Source organism: Apodemus sylvaticus, chromosome 7 (genome assembly GCF_947179515.1).
Source record: "Apodemus sylvaticus chromosome 7, mApoSyl1.1, whole genome shotgun sequence".
Taxonomy (NCBI): Eukaryota; Metazoa; Chordata; class Mammalia; order Rodentia; family Muridae; genus Apodemus; species Apodemus sylvaticus.
The window spans coordinates 15980559-15995312 of record NC_067478.1 but is presented as its reverse complement, the minus strand read 5'-3'; positions in this window follow the sequence as shown (position 1 = coordinate 15995312).

Genomic DNA, 14754 nt, shown 5'->3' with positions numbered 1-14754 from the left:
CTGTCTCTAGGTTGCACCACATCAAAAACAAAAAGAGTTCACTGCTGCCTTTACACCTCTGCGTGGACAATCATCTGTCATGTAAATGTTGTCCTTTTGCCCCATAGGTTGGGAAACATTCTCCTGCAGGCAGCAGTCGGGGGCTTCAACCAGAGACCAACGAAACTGGACTCTAGCAGGAGTGACAGACAAGAGAAAGTTGCCATTGGACCGAAGGAAACAAACGTTGCTGTGATCTTATAATCTGTTCCTTCCATCCTGTGTCAGCTTCTAGAGGCTTCTTCAGTCCGGTGTCTCTTCTGGGTAGTGGCTGTGATCCTGTGCCTGGGCAAAGGTGGAAGTGGAGCCAGTTCAAATCTTTGTCATCTGCCTTTTAAGAGGGGTCTATGACCTCCCCGCCAACTTTGATTAGATGATTGAAGTGTGTAAGGTGTTCTGAGTGGCCCCAGACTAAAGCCAGAGAGGGACATTGCCATTAAGAGTTGGTCACCGCCTCCCGTTGGCACAGCACTGCCTGGACAAAGAGCATGTTCCAGCTTTTGCCCTTCAACTTGCTTGCTCACTCTGGAGTGTCTGTGCATCACAGTCATCAGAATGTCTTCCCTGTTGAGGAGTCATTAGCCTGCAATCATCCAATGGTTCCCTCAGGGAACCTACCTGAAGCTTAAGTAGGCCCTGCCCTAGGCACGCAATAAATAGGATAAGAACATATACGGCAACCTATGGACAGTGATATGGCCGGGCGGTGGTGGCACACGCCTGTAATCCCAGCACTCTGGGAGGCAGAGGCAGGCGGATTTCTGAGTTCGAGGCCAGCTTGGTCTACAGAGTGAGTTCCAGGACAGCCAGGGCTACACAGAGAAACCCTGTCTCAGGAAAAAAAAAAAAAAAAAAAAAGACAGTGATATGTTCTATATATCTATCCACCTGTAGGACTTACCTCCGACACGACAGATTCACAGAACACACCGTGAATATGAGCACAGTCTAGGGCACACAGATGACAGATAAATCCCTCTTCCAGCCAGCCCCTTCCCCCTCTGCCCCGCCCTGTGCTTCAGAGCTTTGCTCCTCTGGCCTCCCGAGTTTGCTCCTAGCAACAGCCAACAGCTCTTTCAGTTGCCAGGCAACAAGCGAACCTGTCAGCCCCTTGGAGGCCCCACTCTAGGGAGGTGGGCAGCATACAGACCCCAGTCAGTGGAGGGAGAGCAAGAAGACATTGCCTTCCCAGGCCTGAGCGTGATCCTGTAGCTCTTACACCCTGCTCAGCAAGCAGCCAGCCCTTCCCTCCCAGTGAGTGCCATATTCTTCCTAGGGAGTCTGGCAACTCCTACTTCCAAGGCTTTGGCTGCTCTTTCTTCATTTCCATGTGAGTTCCCAGGGCCAGGCCCCTGCCACTCCAGTCCTGCCCTCCGTTCTGTCCCCATCCCTTCAGAACTATTCGCATGGTTATCTCATCTGATTTCTTTCTCACTGTCAGTCTTAGGTTTAGCCTCTCCAAATACCTCAGACTCTCTCAAACCCATGGTGCCCAGAGCTGAGTATATTCTGCCCTACTGGTATCCGTTCCTGGGCAGTCACTTCATGGTCCCTCCCACTAGCCAGAGCTAGCCCTTCATACCCATCAAATATGCCACTGTTAGGGAGACTGAAGGGAAGCACGTCACTTCCGTTTTAGAAGCCTCCTCTGGCTCCCCGAGGATAAAATCTTGCAAAAACACTGGTTTAAAACTTCACTAGAATGTGGAGCACCTCAGGAGGCAGAGGCAGATGGATCTCTGTGAGTTCAAGGCCAGCCTGATCTAAAAAAAAAAAAAAAAGAATTCCAGGTCAGCCAGGGATACACAGAGAGGCTCCGTCTCAAACAAACTTTGCTAGAGGTAGAGCAGTTGATTCCTGAAAGGACTCTGGAATGCTTGCTGACTGTGTCTTACTTTGGATGGCTTCTACATCCATCCTGGCCTCCTGACCTGCAAAGTGGGTCTATACTCAATGCACAGGACCAATGAAAGACATAGGTGAAATATTCAGGGTGTGTGTGTGTGTGTGTGTGTGTGTGTGCAGCACACAGAACACTTCAATGTGGGTAAACTGTTAGTGATTTTTTTTAAAAGATTCATTTATTATTATATCTAAGTACACTATAGCTGTCTTCAGACACACCAGAAGAGAGTGTCAGATCTCTTTATCGATGGTTGTGAGCCACCATGTGGGAGCTGGGATTTGAACTCAGGACCTTTGGAAGAGTAGTTAGTGCTCTTAATCGCTGAGCCATCTCTCCAGCCCCCAAAGTAGTAAGTTTTATATAAGACTCTATAGCGGCTGTCCCCACTCAAAGGACAACTTCAAATTCTCTATGTTAATCAGGCTGACTTGGATGGCAGTACACGCCTTCAGTCCCAGCACTGAGGAGGCAGAGGCAGAGGCAGGCAGATCTCTGAGTTTTAGGCCAGCCTGGTCTACATAGTAAGTTCCAGAACAGCCAGGGCTGTTACACAGAAAAACCCTGTTTCAAAATAATAATAATAATAATGATGATGATGATGATGATATAGACTGTTACACAGAGAAACCCTGTCTCATGATGATGGTAATAATAATACCAATAATATAATATAATTGTTGGGATTTAGACCCTGTACAAACAGCTGAGATGCATATTTTACCTACCAATGTGGCCCTGGCCTCCAGGTTCTCCCAGTATCCCTCACTCCTTACCTGTTACAGGCCATGCCACACCCTCTGCTCTGAACTTTCCAGCCCAGGGGAAGCCCTTTTCTATATAATCTAGTCATTTTAGTCTCTTCCCTTCCCCGTGCATTTTCTCTCCTTCCTTCCCTCTGTCTCCCTCCCCATGGCTACTTGGGACCAGTGAACCTGAGAGTGGGTTTCCAATACACTGCCTTTAGATACTCTACTTCAGCTTGACTTGGCTCATTTCACTGGCAGAGAAATAACATCATCATCATCATCAAAATATGCTGGTGGCGCACACCTTTAATCCCAGCATTTTGGAGGCAGAGGCAGGCAGATTTCTGAGTTCGAGGCCAGCCTGGTGTACAGAGTCAGTTCCAGGACAGCCAGAGCTACGCAGAGAAACCCTGGTCTTCAAAAACCAAAAAGCAAAAAATTTTAAAAATTGAAATACTACTACTACTAATAAATCAGGCTTACCTTAAGCCTGTGGCAATCCTCCTGCGCCCAGCTACTGTGTGTGCGGGGTCTACCCCTGGGATTTTAGCAATGGGCCACTACAATGCCACCGTATCCTGCCTTACTCTGCCGCTTCATCCTCTAGCCCTTTAACCACACCGCCATCCCCAACTGTTCTTAGTCTCCTGGCTGTGCGCTAGGCCTCTGGCCTTCGCTGTCCCTTCCTCAGCTTGATCTTGCTAGAGTGAGTCTGGTGGTGGATTTCACCAACCCAGCTTCCTGTTTCCAGGTTGTATATGGACAGTCAACCTAAGTTAATAAATTGCCTCTATGCTCCTCGGGATAGCCCTATCTTAGAGATGAATTTAGACCACTATAAAAATGTTTGCCCTAGGTCACCTGTGGTGCCCACACCTGGAATCCCAGCAAAGCAGAGTGGAGGCTGGAGTGTCAGAAGTTTAAGGTCACCCTCAGCTAACACATCTATCCTACATCAATAAGAAAAGCGTGCCTTGACAGCGCATGCGAGGAAAAGAAAACTAACTAAAGTTGCCTGGGAAGTCCGGGGAACTTTCCTGAATGCTCACAGGACAGCAGTGAGGGGAGCATTGCAGACCGAGGCCTGGTGAGCTGCAGAGGTGGCTCCCCAGTTAGGAGCAAGGGCTGCGGACCAGGCAGTGGTGGCCTAGGCCTTTGAGCCCAACATGCAGGAAGCAGAGGCAGAGGCAGGCGGAACTCTATGAGTTTGAGGCATGCCAGGTCTATGCAGAGTGAGTTCCAGGACAACCAGGGCTACACAGCCAAACCAAAACCCTGTCTCAACTCTCTCCCTAAAAAAAAAAAAAAAAGGCTATGTGCTGCTTTTGGTTCTCGGTACTCAGCACCCACATGGTAGCTCACAACCCTCTTAACTGCAGTTCCAGGCGATCCTACATCCTCTTCTGACCTCCTCAGACACTGCACATAGGTGGTACCCAAACGTACGCTCAGGCAAAGCACTCATGCCCATGAACTAAAATAGACAAATCTAAAAAAATTAAAACTGAAAACATTTTAAGGGTGAAGAAAGAAAAGAAGAAGAAACCACATATGTAAAGGAAAAATGGGGGAAACTGAGGGTTCAAAGAGGAGAAACTGCTTGTTTATAACTGGATCAGCTGGGGGCCAGGATGAATGTGCCTCTCTCTGTCCAGTCGCAGTGAGGCCAGGAGAGGAATCCAGGAATGCCTCGGAGGAGATCACACTGCAGGCCGAGGGGAGCGTAACAGTCTTGAGCATCAGAGGAAACCCGAATATCCCTGTCTCAGTGAGGCCAGCACCCCCTAGACTTGATCATAAAAGAGGGGAGCCCGGGTCCAGCAGTGGGAGCACGAGGCCCCCAGATGGTCAGCGCTTAGGGAACTGCTGTCTCACCCCCGGAGCCAGAGCAGCCTTGTGGCTCACCACAGGCCACAGAGCGTGTCCAGCTTGTCCTGAGTTCCTGTCAAGCCACAGTCCTGACAAGGGTGAGGAACAGAGACCCCCTTCAGTGGGCTGTGACACTCAAGCCTACAGGCGCCAGGAAGAGGAAGCCACTAGCACTTCCCCAAAGGCAGTTTCAGAATGGGTGTGTCTGCTGCCCTGGACCTCAGGGAGGTCTAGAGTCCAAGATCCTGAATACCCCCACTCCACCATGGCAATTAGGTGACAGGGAGTCACCAAAGACCTGTGACCATCAAAATCACTACCTTGGAGACCAGGCCTTGGCGATGTCTTCTGCTTGAGAACCTCAGTGGCCGGAATTCCTGTCCTGTCTGTACACACACACACACACACACACACACACACACACAGTGCTGCACCCCCCCTTCCCCTACCCTTACCAAGCTCCACCTCCTGATCTATCCCCTGAACTTCCCCCTTTGAGCTTCTTGGCCTAGCAGAGGTTCTGAGATTGCAGTGAGTTATCATCCCCTGTCTTCCCAGCCCCTGCCAGGGTACTTTTCTCCCAAAAGGAACGACCAAGCCTGGGGAGCCTAGACCCTAAATTTCCCCTTCTTGATCATCTCTTTACAAATAATGAACTAACTTCAGCTTAGAGAACTGAAGACCCAGAACTCTGCCCAGAAGTTTCTGGATTAGAAAAGTTTCCACTCCCTCCCTTCCTCCCACCCTCCGCCCCCAGGACCAGCTCATCTGCTCAAGAACTAAGCACCCTCTGAGGGGGCTGAGAACCCTGGGGCAGGAAAGGCAGGGGGACCCCACCTTCAGGAGCATATACTGGACAGGTAAACAGGGAGCTGAGGGTAGCACAAGCTTTGCAGGGAGATCTATGCTTGAGGAAAGGAACCAACCGTGTACCATGGAAAGGGATCCATTCTGTGACAAGAGGAGCGAGACCGGCTCAGCCAGTGGCAAATGCAAAGGTATTGGGATAGGAGGGAGCTGGCTGTTCCTGGGCCGGAAGAGAGCCTGGCTGGGGACTTGAGAGATGAGTAAAGGTGTCAATGGGAGAGATGTCACTAAGAAGGAAGAACACCTAGCATCTCCAAACTAGGAACCTGTGCCAAAAATGGCTATCCTTGTAAATCCAACACGTTAAGGTGTTCAGCGGCACGTCCCAGAAAAATAGGAGGAACGGCCCTAGAACTTGCGAGAGAACCAGAGGGCACTCAGGGCTTTCCGCCCAAGAACTGAGATCCTTTCTCTTAGTCCTTAAGGTGTTCACAGCCCAGTCTTTCGCTGTGCCTGCCCGATGGACGTACAGCCTCACAAGGCTGCCTCTCACGGGAAGCCCAGGGTCCTCGGAGGGCCTGGGAACTGGTAATCAGCCATTTCCCAGGAGCCTCTGCTTTGCTCAGGTTGTTGCCCTGCCCTCCTTTCTACGCTGTCCAGGGCTGGGGCTGCCTCTCCCGTGACTCGTTAGTGCGGTCATTAGCACTGCTTCCTGGAATTTAATTTAATGAAGAGGCAAAAACAGCTCTAATGAAGGTGATGTAACAACAGTAAGCGAGCAGCGAGCAGCGTGTGCCTTGCCGTGTGGGCACGAGAGCGTTCTGTAGACAGTGATCCGGAATAGAGAGGGGAGCTCGTCTGGGGAGGAAAGCGGCTCACTGGGCCAGGAAAGGACAGGCCATTGAGCTGTTCTGTGGGAAGCAAAACTCTACAACCAAAGTGAATCAGACAGTGAAGACCTAGGCAGGCCACTGGAGAAACAGCCTCTCCAGGAAGCCTTTAGCCAGTAAAAAGGCCCTTACTTGAGGACATCACAACAGGCCAGCTTGCAAACTAGCACCAGAAAGGAGGAGGTCACATCATAAAAGGCCACAGGGTGAGAAAGAGTCAAACCTATGACTCTTAGTGGTAGGAAGAAAAAAGGAGGCCAGGTGGTGGTGTACACCTTTAATCCCAGAACTTTAAGACAGAAGCAGGTGAGCCGGGCGTGGTGGTGCATGTCTGTAATCCCAGCACTCGGGAGGCAGAGTCAGGCAGATTTCTGAGGCCAGCCTAGCCTACAGAGTGAGTTCCAGGACAGAGCCAGGACTACACAGAGAAACCCTGTCTCGGAAAAACAAAAAACAAAAAAACCAAACCAAAACAAAAAAAGAATTAAAAAAAAAAAAAAACACACACACACAGAAGCAGGTGGCTCTCTGTAAGTTCGAGGCCAGCCCTGGTCTACAAAGTGAGTTCCAGGACAGCCAGAGCTACATAAAGAAATCCTGTTTGAAACAAAACAACAAAACTGTACTGGCTGGTTTTGTGTGTCAACTTGACACAGGCTGGAGTTATCACAGAGAAAGGAGCTTCAGTTGGGGAAGTGCCTCCATGAGATCCAACAGTGGGGCATTTTCTCAATTAGTGATCAGGGGTTGGGGGAGAGGGCCGCTTGTGGGTGGTACCATCCCTGGGCTGGTATTCTTGGGTTCTAAGAGAGCAGGCTGAACAAGCCAGGGGAAGCAAGCCAGTAAGGAACATCCCTCCATGGCCTCTGCATCAGCTCCTGTTTCCTGACCTGCTTGAGTTCCAGTCCTGACTTCCTTTAGTGATGAACAGCAGCATGGAAGTGTAAGCTGAATAAACCCTTTCCTCCCCAACTTGCTTCTTGGTCATGATGTTTGTGCAGGAATAGAAACCCTGATTAAGACAAACTGGTACCAGCATAGTGGAGTAGTCCTGTAACAACCTGACCATGTTTGGGGGAGGACTGTGGAAGGACTTTGGAACTTTGAGCTAGATGATCCATTCAGTGATTTGTTTGTTTTTTTTTGTTGTTGTTGCTTGGTTTTTGTTTTGTTTTGTTTTGTTTTGGGTTTTGTTTTTGTTTTTTTGAGACAGGGTTTCTCTGTGTAGCCCTGGCTGTCCTGGAACTGACTCTGTAGACCAGGCTGGCCTTGAACTCAGAAATCTGCCTGCCTCTGCCTCCCAAATGCTGGGATTACAGGTATGCGCCACCATCGCATAGCACAATCCATTCAGTGTTAAGAGCTCTGTGGAATGTTCTGTAGGAGCTTGGAAGATAATGTTGAGAACATTGCAGAAGATGGAGGTCTGGCTTGTGAAATTTCAGAGGGAAAATTTAAGACTCTTATCAGGGCCGTTGCTGTTTTGATTGTGAAGATTCTGTGGTTTTGGTTAACTGGGGCTGAAAAATCAGCTGTGATTAACAGGATACCAGAACCATTAAAGCAAACCTTTGTGTTACTAGGACTATTGATGCTGGTTAGCTGGAGCTAAGAAATTAGTGATGATTAAGAAGAGACCAGCATCACTGAGGTAAAATCTTTTGGGAAGTATTCTCTGTTTTCAGAGAACACAGAGGTTGTGTTCCAGAGATAGCCACAGTTGTACTTTGTGCTGTAGCTGGACTTGGTACTATGTAAGAGTCACCCAGGTGGTACTGGTTTTGAAGGCATGAAGGGGTTATGAAGAGCAGCTGAGGCTCAGCACTGTGAGAGGCTGCTGAAGGCCATTGGTGAAGGTACAGCCTTAGTTGTAATTGATGGCCCAGGACTTGAAGGGGTCATGCATAGGAGTTGAGGCTTGGCGCCATGAAGAGGGCCTATGAGAGGCTATTGGTGAAGTCTAGTTACAGCGGAAGACAGCCATGTTTTGGAGATGCCAGTACAGTGAGATGACCACCAAGAACAGCAGCAGCAGTGGAGTACAGGCAGCTGGAGCCTAGAAGACAAGCTGTGTGCTACAAAGGGCAGAGTTGGAGAAGTGACCCAAGCCCTCAGAGGAGTCCAGACTTTGAACCATTGGAGTTTTTTTGTTTGTTTGTTTGTTTGTTTTTTTGATTTTTGGGTTTTTTTTGTTTTTTTTTTTGAGACAGGGTTTCTCTGTGTAACCCTGGCTGTCCTGGAACTCACTCTATAGACCAGCCTGGCCTCGAACTTAGAAATCTGCCTGCCTCTGCCTCCCAGAGTACTGGGATTACAGGCTTGCACCACCACTGCCCAGCGAGTTTTGCTTTTTGATTGTGACTGTGCCCTGATATTTTTCCCTCTTGAAGGAAGAAAGTATTTTAGTGGAGCCCACAGTTAAGAGACTTTGAATTTTTAAAAGACTTTGAATTTTAAAAGATATTGGGTATTTTAAAGGGATTGAACTTTTTTAAATTTTTTTTTATTTATTATTATTATTATTATTTTTTTTTTTTTTTTGGTTTTTTGAGTCAGGGTTTCTCTGTGTAGTCCTGGCTGTCCTGGAACTCACTCTGTAGACCAGGCTGGCCTCGAACTCAGAAATCCACCTGCCTCTGCCTCCCAAGTGCTGGGATTACAGGCGTGCGCCACCACGCCCGGCTGGGATTGAACTTTTAATATGTAAAGACTGTGGGACTTTTAAAGTTATTTAGATCTTGGGGATGAATAAGAAAGTAAGGGTTGAGGCTTAATAGTGATGTGTTTGTGTGTCAATTTGACAAGGGGTCAATTGTACTGGCTGGTTTTGTGTGTCAACTTGACATAGGCTGGAGTTATTACAGAGCAAGGAGCTTCAGCTGGGGAAGTGCCTCCATGAGATCCAACTGTGGGGCATTTTCTCAATTAGTGATCAAGGGGGAGGGCCCCTTGTGGGTGGTGCCATCCCTGGGCTAGTAGTCTTGGGTTCTACAAGAGAGCAGGCTGAGCAAGCCAGGGAAAGCAAGCCAGTAAGGAACATCCCTTCATGGCTTCTGCATCAGCTCCTGCTTCCTGACCTGCTTGAGTTCCAGTCCTGACTTCCTTTAGTGATGAACAGCAGCATGGAAGTGTAAGCTGAATAAACCCTTTCCTCCCCAACTTGCTTCTTGGTCATGATGCTTGTGCAGGAATAGAAACTCTTGACTAAGCCGGGCAGTGGTGGCGCACGCCTGTAATCCCAGCACTCTGGGAGGCAGAGGCAGGCGGATTCCTGAGTTCGAGGCCAGCCTGGTCTACAGAGTGAGTTCCAAGATAGCCAAAGCTACATAGTGAGACTCTGTCTAAAAATAAATAAATAAATAAATAAATAAATAAATAAATAAGAAAAAGAAAAGAAAGAAAGAAAAGAGGAATTATTTATGTGAGGGTTTGCCTCCATGCATGTATTTGAAGGTCAGAAGAGGACGTAGGATTCCCTGGAACTAGAACTGGAGCCACAGACAGTTGTGAACTGCCATGTGGGTGCTGGATACCAAACCCCAGTCCTCCTGAAGACCAGCCAGTGCTTTAAATCACTGAGCCATTTTTCTTGCCCTTCCTAATATTTTAAAATTAGTATGTGTATAAATAAGTGCGTGTAAGTACATACATGTGAATGCAGGTGCCCTTGGAGGTCAGAAGAGGGTATCAGATCTCCAGGAGCTGGAGTTACTGGCTGTTTTGTGAGTTGCCCAGCCTGGGTGCTGGGAACTGAACTGTTCTCTGCAAGAGCAGCGAGTATGCTGGGCGGTGGTGGTGCATACGCTTGTAATCCCAGCATTTGGGAGGCAGAGGCCAGCCTGGTCTACAGAGGGAGTTCCAGGACAGCCAGGGCTATACAGAGAAACCCTGTCTTGAAAAACAAAACAAAACAAACAAAAAAAAAAAAGCAGTGAGTGCTCTAAACTCCTGAGTCTCTCCTGCCCCCAAATCTATTATTTTAAAAATCTCTCTGGCTTCTATGAAAAATATAGCCTAAGGACAAGAAGGAAGGCCAGGAGGCAGGGAGCCGCCTTCATGTGAGGATGATGTAAAAGTCTGTCCCACAGGGCTGTGCGGTGTCTCCTAGGAGAAGAGAGTTTAGGTACGTGTATACACATACATTAAGAGGCTGGTTTTTTTCCCTGCTTCCTCGAGCAGGCCTGGGACTGGTTAGTTTCCTTTTAGTCTTCCCTGAAGGCTTAGCCTTTTCTCCAAATATAGACGGTTCTTTACAAAGAAAAAACTTTTAAGGCCGGGCGTGGTGGTCATTGCTTTTAGTTTCAACATTTAGGAGGCAGAAGCAGGCAGATCTCTCTGCCGAGGCCAGCCTGGTCTATATAATAAGTTCCAGGCCAGTTGGGGCTACACGGTAAGATCCGGTCTTAAACAAATTATTGTAGGAGTGTGTGTGGTGGGTTGCATGTGCGGATAACGAAAGGCAACTGTGTGGAGTGGGTTGTCCCTCCACCTTCAAGTAGGTTTCAGGGATTTAACTCAGATGTCAGGTTTGCACCCAAGGGCCTTTACCCATTGAGCCATCTAGTCGGTCCAAGAACCCCTCTAAAGTCCCCATACCGGAGTATTTCACTCGGTAAAAAACTGGGGGCTGCGCAGGCACGGACCTTAGAACTGTGCAATAAACACCCAAGGGGGAACCGCTTGTCTTCAGACTCTGCACCATACAATACACCCCAGTTCTCGACACCCTCCCTCCCATATTCTCTCACCGCATCCCCACAAAACCAAGCTCCGGACGAGTTGAAGCCGGAAGTGGTCTCCTGGAGAGTTGCCCGCCTCTTCCGGGATCTCTAGGCCAGAGCGCGCGAGTTCAGAGGCCTTCTCCCTCCGCGGAGCAGCGGCGCCCTCTGGCGGGCTCAGAGCGCATGAGGCTCAGGAACCGTGGCGGCCCGGCTCCTTGTCCTCCTCTCCCCTGGCCTTGGCTACCACTTGTGGCCCCTGCCACCTTCCAGGTTTTCTTGCCTCCTGCCTTGGGCTCTGGTCTCTCCACGGAAGCGTCAGTACGTAGCCGTTGAAGCCTAGTTCCACAGAGCAGCCCTTTTGTGGCATCTTCTTGCTACACCTGCACACTGTGGTATCCTGTTGCTATTGTCTGGTACCAGAATCCATCCATCCAAGCCAATGTCTTCCCTTGAAGCCATTATTAGCTGGTTCTTAGAACACCTCCAATGACAACTATCTTTCCTAGCTTCCCACTGTTCAGGACTCTCCCTCTCTCTGTTTTTACTTCACGGTTGAGATCAGAGATTAGAAGGTGATTTATGGAGTTCTCCACTGGATATCTTAGGGTTGGTCACTATGTCCAGCCCAAGACGAGCACTGTGGAGGAGGAATGCACTGTGGAGTTTGACCCTAATGCCATGGGTAGGATAAGGACAGAAACTGAGTTATACCTGAAGGGCTCAGTGGGACAGGGTTGAAAGTAATTCGGCAGCATGATGCCTGCCAACCACGTGGACAGCCCTGGGTTCCATCCCCACCAAGTGAGAGAGGGATCTGGGCATTGGTTGGGATTGTAGCTGAATTCTCATGCGTGAAGCTCTGGGTCTGTCCTTGATTCAGTATAAACAGGACAGGATGCTGAATGTGTGTGATCCTAGCATCTGGTGGGCAGAGGCACGGAGAAACGGTCCATTCTGGGATCTCATCCAAGATCAGGGAACAAGTGGGTCCAGACTGGATCCCTGTGGTATTTCACGGCCCACAATATCCTGGTGGAGATGCAAGCCTTCTGGAATCATCCATTTTTCTCTCTCTGCCCTTTTCTGCCTGCTTCTCCTTTGAGTATTATCTGGGTCCCGCACAAGCCAGACTCTGGCCAGTGACCACCAGAGGTCAGCAGAGGCCACCAGCTGTAAATTTGGGGCCTCTGTGCTCAAGGCTTGGGCTGAGCAGGCTGCCTATGTTTGGGCTTGTGATCTAAAGGCCTTGGGTTTGTTGTTTGTTTGTTTGTTTGTAGGTTGTTAGTTTTGTTTTGCTTTGTTAGAACAGAACCTCTATATGTAGCCCTGTTTTGCCTAGGACTCCCTAAGTGGACTATAATAACCTAGAACTTGTAGCTATCCTCCTGCCTCCTATTAGGATTGTAAATTTACTACTGCCTCACTTAGCTCTTCTGAGATGTTTTTTAATGATTTATTTATTATATATATATGAATACACTGTTGCTGTCTTCAGATATACCAGAAGAAGGACATCAGATCCCATTATAGATGGCTGTGAGCCACCATGCGTTTGCTGGGAATTGAACTCAGGAAGAGCAGTCAGTGCTCTTAACCACTGAGCCATCTCTCCAGTCCCTCATTCATGTTTTAAACTTTAAAAAATGTTTATAAACACATACATGCAAGTCGCATGAAGGGCAGGCAGAGGCTTGGGAGCCCTCTGGAGCTAAAGTTTGAGCTGTTGTGAGTCCCCTGACGTAGATGCCGGGATCGAGCTTCGGTCCTCTGGAAGAGCAGTGCAGACCCTAAACCTCTGAGTCATTTCTCAGTTCAGCAACTAGAGCAATCTATATAACACTCAGACTTACTAGCTTAAAAAAAAAAGTGCACATCTTTAATCCTAGCATTGGAGAGGCAGAGGCAGGGGGATGTGTATGAGTTCAGGATCAGCCTGGTCGACAAAGGGTGTTCTAGTCTATTAAGGTCACATATCAGAGATCTTCTCTCAAAAGGCTGGGAGACAGGAGGAGGCTGGAGAGATGGCTCAGTGGTTAAGAGCATTGGTTTGCTCTTCTAGAGGACCTGGGTTCAATTCTCAGCACCCACATGGCGGCTCCCAACAGTCTGGAATGGGGTCCAATGCCGGCACTCTTCCGTAGTATGCGGTCTTCTGTCATGCAGGCATAGTGCAAGTAGAGCACTCAATGCATAAATAGCAAATAAATCTTAAAAATATATATTGTCTGATTTTAAAAAATGAACAACCAAAAGCAAAAAGCAAAACAAACAAAAATCCAAAAATCCAAAAAATCAAAACAAAATAAAACTAAAAACCCTTCCACTCCCCTGAATCAGATCTTACTCCTCTTTCATTTCAGGGCCAGAGTACTTCCCACTCCAGGGCCCACTCAGCACGTCTGCTTTCATCTGTGTCACCCAGACTCAGTCACGGTGACCTCCTGGCTGTCCCTTATCTATGTTCAGGCATATGAGGACCTCGGGCCTTTCCACGGCTGGTCCCGCTGACTATGGAAATCCCTGAACTTGTTTTATTTTGTTGTTTTTGTTTTTTGTTTTGTTTGTTTTATTGCTGTTGTTTTGATTTCTCTGTGTGGCTGGCCCTGGGTGTCCTGCAACTTACCCTGTAGATCAGGCTGGCCTGGAACTCGTAGAGATCCACCTCCCTCTGCCTCTCGAGGGCTGGGACTAAAATTGTGTGCAAGTATGTGTCTGGCTCATACTAAGTATCTTCTAACAAGTGAGATAACTAAGATAACTGTTTATGATTAATGCCTGCCTCCCTCCCTCCCTCCCCCCCCCCCTCTCTCTGGTTATTCAAGACAGGGTTTCTTTATGTAGCCCTGGCTGTCCTGGAACTAACTCTGTAGGCCAGGCTGGCCTCAATCTGCCTGCCTCTGCCTCCCAAGTGCTGGGATTAAAGGCGTGTGCCACCATTGCCTAGCAATGCCTCTCTTCTAAAGATGCTTCATCCATGGTCACTGTCATTTAAGAGTGTTTGGCATGTGAAAAAGTCTCCATACAAATTCTGGGATGACAGTGACATAACTTGGTATTTGACCCTGTGCCTACCGTGTGTGTCCTTGGGTTTGATCCCCGCATTCTCCCCAGGAATGGGACTGAAGCTCTTTTGTAGAGCAATCTCCTAACGTACGTGAGACGTTACCTAAGGATATACGTGATAGTCCCTAAGGATATCCACAGGGCCATGGGCCTATTGGAACCCTGGGTTCAATATTCAACACCACAATGACAAAGCAAAACCTTGGGGGATGAATGGGTGAAGAGTCATTTTTCAGGAATGGACACACAGTGGCTGAGGAGATGCGGGTGAAGCCAGTGGCCAGGCAGCGAGGGAGCGATATAGTTTTCTAGTCTGTACTGTCTTTTTTGTCTCTCTCTATAGCCCAGGTTGACTTCAGACTCGGGGTCTTCCACCCTAGCCTCGTGAATGCTAAGCATGTTGTCTCATTTCTATGACAAGCAGGTATTAGAAAGCAGTGACATGCGTGAGTGTCCGGTGCAGTGGCACACACCTGTAACCCCTCCTCTTGGGAGGAGAACTTGAAGCTTGAGTCTGCCTTGAGCTACATGATGAGATCTTATCTTCCGTCCCTCAGGGAAACAGTGAAGGAAATATGGATGGCAGGCGAGCTAGGCTTTTGGGGTGCTCTAACATCAATATAGCAAATAAAACAATTTTTTTCCAGAGTCTCAGAGAATGTGTGTCTTGCACATGCTAGACAAACACTTGACCACTGAACTTCCAAGCAGAG